Below are 6000 nucleotides of genomic sequence, written 5' to 3' on the forward strand. Positions count from 1 at the left end.
TGGCTGCTTAATACTGAGAAGCAATGGGAGCGTGATCTCGTGACAAAAGAACGTGTGTGTGTGTGTGTGTGTGTGTGTGTGTGTGTGTGTGTGTGTGTGTAAGAGGGGAAAGGCACGGAGGGGACACGCCCCCCCCACAGGCGAATGGGAGGGGGTAGGAAATCTGAACAGACCTACAGTGGACACGGACGCTGGGTAAACATCAACAAACTGCCCACAAAGACAAGCCATGGGGCTTCCACTGTGATGTCTACCAAACATTTAAAGAAACATACCAATTATCCACAAAGTCTCCCAAAAAACAGAGGCACAGGGAACACCTCCATAGGGTGTCCCATAAAGCCAGCAGCACCTTGAATCCCAAACCAAAGACATCTCGAGAAAGGAGGGCTACAGACCAACATCCCTTATGAACACAGGTGAACAACTCCTCAGTAAGTCCTGCAGACTGAATCCAGTCCCACAGGAGAAAGATCACACACCAGGACAAGGGACCCGTGCCCGCAGGAAACTACGGGCGGCTCAACATGTGAAAGTCAATTAGGGGGCGCCTGGCTGGTACAGTCGGTTAAGCGTCTGACTCTTGATTTCAGCTCAGGTCATGATCTTATGGTCGTGGGATTGAGCCCCATGTTGGGCCCCAGCTGAGTGTGGAGTCTGATTGGGGTTCTCTACCTCTCCCCCTCTCTCTCTAAAAAACAAAAAACAAAAAAAAGAATAGAAAATAGTCAATCAATGTAATATGCCATGCCAACACGATAAAGGACAAAAATATATGATCGTGTCAGCGGATACAGAAAAAGCATTCGACAAAATCCCACACCCTCTCGTGACAGAAATTCTGAACAAACTGGGAACAGGAGGGAACTTCCTCCACCTGATAAAGGGCGTCTATGAAATGCCCACAGCTCTCATCATACGTTAATAGAGAAGACTGAATGCCCTTCTCCGAACACCAGCAACAAGATAAAGGTGTCCACTAGGCCTCTTTTCATCAACACACTACTGGACACTCCAGCCAGTGCCGTCACGCAAGAAAATGAAATCAAAGGCATCCTGATCAGAAACCTATCTCTTATCTGCAGATGACATGATTATGTATATAGAAAATCCTAAGGAATCCACTAAAAAACGATTAGAATCAGTTAGCTCAGCCAGTTTACAGGGTACAAAATCAATATGCAAAACTCAACTGAATTTCTATGCACTAACAGTGAACAACTCAAAAATGAAATGAAGAAAAATTCAATTCACGACAGCATCAAAAATAATAAAATATAGAGAAATAAATTCAAAACTTACACTCTGAAAACTACAAAGCATTTTTGAAAGAAATCTGAGGTCTCAGTAAATGGAGAGACACCGCTTGTTCACGAGTCAGAAGGACTCAATATTGTTAAAATATCGCTATTTGCCAACTCATCTACAGAGCCAGTGTGGTCCCCATCAAAATCTCCGCTGGCTTTTTTTTTTTTTTTTTGCAGGAATTAAAAAGCTGATCCTAAAATTTATCTGGAAGTGTAAGGAACCCAGGATAGACAAAACCACCTTGAAAAAGAACAAAGTTGGAAAATCTGTTCTGCCTGATTTCAAAACTTGCCGCAAAGGGGACTGATATGGCAGCACATGAAGACAGATGCATGTAGACTGACGGGACAGAGCTGAGAGACCGGCAGTAAACCCTGGTATGTAGGGTCAACTGCCTTTGGCCAACGTGCCTGGACAACATCCTGGGGAAGGAGCAGTTTTCTCAAGTGGCGTCGGGCTCCCCACCCCCCTGATGTCCACAAGCAATGGAATGAGGGCCCACTCTACACACACACACACACACACACACACAAAACACTTAATTCAGAAGGGACACAGACCTGGATGTAGGAGCTGACACTAAAACCTCGAAGAAGGAAAGGTAGGAGTAAACCTTCACAACCTTAGGTGAGGCCACGCCTTCCTAGACACGGCATCGGAAGCACAAGCAATAAAAGTAGATTAATTCAACTTCATCAAACTCAAAAACTTTTGCTGCAAAGAACACCAATGAGTGAGTGAAAAGGCAAACCAGAGAACGGAAGATATTTGCAAATCACGTATTGATAAGGGACTTGCACCCGGACTATGTGAAGAATCTTAATAACAAAGCCAAATAACCCAATTTAAAAGCCTCAAATAGAGGTTTCTCCAAAGATACGCAGAGGGCCAAGGAGGAGGTGAAGAGATGCTCCGCATCATTCGCCATCCGGAGTGCAAACTGAAACCACAATGAGATACCTCCACTACGATGGCCAGGATCAAACTGACAGACAATAACATGCACTGATTAAACGTGCAGAGTGGAACCCTCATGCCCTCATGCCTTGCTGGTGGGAATGCAGAATGGCACAGTCATTTTGGGAAAGTCTGATGGTTCTTAAAACGTTTAAATACACAGCCACCATGTGACCCGGCAACTGCACTCCCAGGTATACACCCAAGAGAAATGGAAAGAAATATCCACACAAAAATGTGTGCACGAATGTTCATAGTGGCATTATTTATAACCCCCCAAAAGTGGAAACAACCCATATGTCCATCAACTGATGAATGTGTAAACACAATGTAGACTATCCATACAGTGAAATATCGTTGGATGAACCTTGACAGTGTTACCTTAAGTGACAGAAGTCAAGACACAAAAGATCACATGTTGCATGATCCTACTTACACGAAATGTGCAATGTGGGCAAATACATAGAGATCGAAAGTAGACTGGCAGCTGCCAGCAGCTGGGGAGTGACTCCTAATGGGGCCAAGATTTCTTCCGGAGTGATGAAAACATTCTGGGAATAAACAGCACTGGTGGTTGCACCCACCAGTGGTTGTGGATGGATCGTATGGTGAGTTACACCTCAACAAAACAAGACTTTTTTTAAAGGTAAGCCACAGCTCTTGGCAGAATCCAAGTGCTTGAAGGGGGAGGCGAACCATGAGAGACTATGGACTCTGAGAAACAAACTGAGGGTTTGGGGGGGGATGGGTTAGCCTGGTGATGGGTATTAAAGAGGGCACGTTCTGCAGGGAACACTGGGTGTTATGCACAAACAATGAATCATGGGACACTACATCAAAAACTAATGATGTAATGTACGGTGATTAACATAAAAATAAAAAATTTAAAAAAAACTTAGAAGTGAAAAAAATGCAAACTATAACGTCTCAGGGGAACTCTTATCTTTCTGGACTTGTGTGCCCTCGATGCATCCCTGTCACTCCTCATGCTCCCTCCCTGCGGTCCAGGACACCACACCGTGCATCCCTTCCTGCTCCCCTCTGGCTCCTTGCAGACTCAGCCTTGGCCACACTCACTCTTCATAACCTGAAATTGTCTCCGATGCGTGGAGGGCTCCCAGACTGGACCCTGCAGACCTGCAGTTTCCTGGACATCCCTCCCTCTCTCACAATCTAGAGGTCCTCAAGCTCTGAATGCTCAAACCCAGGGCTCCCTGGCCCAGCCTTTCCTCCCACAGGCCCAGGCCCACACTGCCAGTTCCCCTGAGTTACTGGAGTGACAAGCCTGAGTGCCGTGCTGGAATTCCCTTCTCTGCCCCAAAACCTGGTTGGTTACCAAACCCCCACTGCAGCTCTTTTAAGACCTACTAAATCCCTTCTTCTCTCCGCAACTACTAAATCGATCACAAGACTGTCCAGTCATCGAGCAACCCCTGAGTGCAGGTGAATGTTAAGCAACTACGTGAGTGGTGCTTGCAACCCCAAGTATTCTCAGCAGGTAAGCGAACCGGAGGCTTTCTAGAGGGAAGAAGTCGCCCGAGATCTACAGCTGTTAGCACACCCAACCTCAAATCCCATGATCCTAAGCACCCAGGGAAATCCCTAGGACCCCATGCCACCCGAGTTCACCCACAAGACTGCACGATGGTGCAGCTGCGGCGACCAAGGATTCTGAAGCCAGATGCCTGGCGTGACACACCAACATTAGCACTTCCGAGTTGGGTGAACCTAGCCCGTCACTGCACCTCTCCGTGAGACCACATGGTAATGCTAGTCTAGTGTCTAGTGTCTAGGCTGCTGCAATTCACAGGGGGCACTGGAGTGGTCCCCCGCAGGCCATCATTACAATAGCAACAGCCGCCTTCTGTCAGTTTTCCTCTCAGCAGCAGAGAGGTGACCCTTAAAATGCAGACTGATATTCTCTCTTTAGGAGACAGCTGTGCGGCGACCTCAGGGGACAAGGTCCAAACTCCTCAAACTGCCTCTCCAGATGACCTGCGGGTCCCGCGCTCGCAGTCTCGCCCCCAGCAACTCTGCGCGGGGAACGGGTGTGCCCCGGGGCCTTTGCACAAGCCATCCCCCCTCTTGCCAGGTGCTCCGTCCCCGCGCCACCCGCGCCGCCCGCGCCCACGGCCCCTTGGACACGACCTTGGATTTCGCCGGCCCTCCTGGTTGCTGGGGCCCCACAGCGTCCAGCACACACAGCGGGCGCCCAACCAATGTCCTCTGCGGCGCGGCACACAGCCAAAGGCCAGCGCAGCCCTTCTAGGCAGGCTGGCAGCTCTGCACGGCTTCTCGGCCACCGTCCGTCCCTGACGTCATCACCCCGCGCCGCGGGCCCGTTGCCTGGGAGACGCGAGGCGCGCCGGAGGGGAACCCTCCTTGGTCCTCCGGGTGGGTCTCCGCGAGGACCGTGTGTCGGTGTATCGGGATGCTTGCTTAATATGCAGATTCCTGGGGCCCCCTCCAGAGCCAGGGCATCGGAACCCCGGGTCGGAGCCTGGGCAGCTTCCAGTTGATCAGCTGCCCCGCGTGCTCAGTAAGGTTTGCGAACCAGGCTCCTACCCAGTTTCGCCCAGGCCCCCAGGGCAGCGCCCCGGCCCTCCCCCGCCCCCCGCCCGGCAGTCACCGACCCCGCAGTCCAGCCCGGACTGGAGGAACTGCCCGCTGCCGCGCTCCCGCCTCCGCGGGCAGCTGCATATACCTAAACACCTGCTCCCAAACCCTGTCTCAGGCTGGGGGGGCGGGGTGCTGCAGACTGAGCGCGCCCCTCCTGTGAAATGTACGGAGATCAAAGGAAATGTAGGTGGAAGTAAACGTCCTTAACCGCCTACAGCCCCTTGCAGATCCTTGAAGCAGGCAGGGTACACCTTCCTCCAGGAGCTCCCGATCTTAAGGTTAAGGCCTGCTAGAGGGATAAACAACCTTAGCTTGACCAGAGCCCGGCCTGGGGAACCCCGACAGTCTTCTTCTTTTTTTTTTTTTTTTAAGATTTTATGTATTTAAATGTCAGAGAAAGAGAGACAGAGAGAGAGCACAAACGGGGGAGCGGCGGCAGGCAGAGGAAGAAGCGGGCTCCCTGTTGAGCAAGGAGCTGGATGAGGGACTCGATCCCAGGACGCTGGGATCATGACCTGAGCAGAAGGCAGACGCTTAAGGGACTGAGCCACCCAGGCGCCCCCGACACTCTTCTCTCACATGTGAAAATCCTGTTGGAAACTTGCTTCATGTCTGCCCCTCCCAACCTAAAGCTTTATAATCAGTCGCTCTTCACTACCCCGGGGCCGCGCTTTATTAAAGCCCCGTGCTTTAATAAAGCCACTTTTTTTTTTTTTAAACCCAAAACATCTCAAGAACTCTTTCTCGACCGCTCGCTCCCGGACCCCACATCGCATCAAACCACATCAGAAGCAACTGGATTTGGCAATTTACCACGTGAAGACCAAGGAAGAAGGACAAGTCAGAAGGTTTCCGTTTAAAGGGAACTGAGAGTTGGACACTGTGGTCGCGGGAAGACAAGTTCAGTTTTTGAGATGCGTGAAGTTTAAGATGGCTCTTGAAATTTGGAAGTTTAGGGTTCGTGAACAAACAGCTAAGAGAATTCTTGAGGGGTCTTTGGTGCAAAAAGGTGTTTTTATTAAGGCATGAGGACAGGACCCGTGGGCAGAAAGAGCTGCTGCCCTGGGGTCATGAGGACGGGCTCATTATGTACTTTTTAATTAGTGGGGGTTAGGG

The 6000-nt window shown here is 50.3% G+C and overlaps 1 protein-coding gene across 2 annotated transcripts in view; it reads right to left on the bottom strand.

Moving 5' to 3' along the window:
- ACOX3 (acyl-CoA oxidase 3, pristanoyl) overlaps positions 1 to 4557 on the bottom strand; it is a 41065-nt gene extending 36508 nt beyond the window's left edge. For both annotated transcript variants that reach the window (XM_028089106.2, XM_028089097.2), the window contains exon 1: positions 4414 to 4557. The gene's annotated coding sequence lies outside the window, so the exon portion shown is untranslated. The remainder of the gene's footprint in view (positions 1 to 4413) is intronic.
- Positions 4558 to 6000: the final 1443 nt, after the last annotated feature.

Source organism: Eumetopias jubatus, unplaced genomic scaffold (genome assembly GCF_037043125.1).
Source record: "Eumetopias jubatus isolate StellerSeaLion01/CBP00866 unplaced genomic scaffold, mEumJub1_p1.0 scaffold_2, whole genome shotgun sequence".
Lineage (NCBI taxonomy): Eukaryota > Metazoa > Chordata > Mammalia > Carnivora > Otariidae > Eumetopias > Eumetopias jubatus.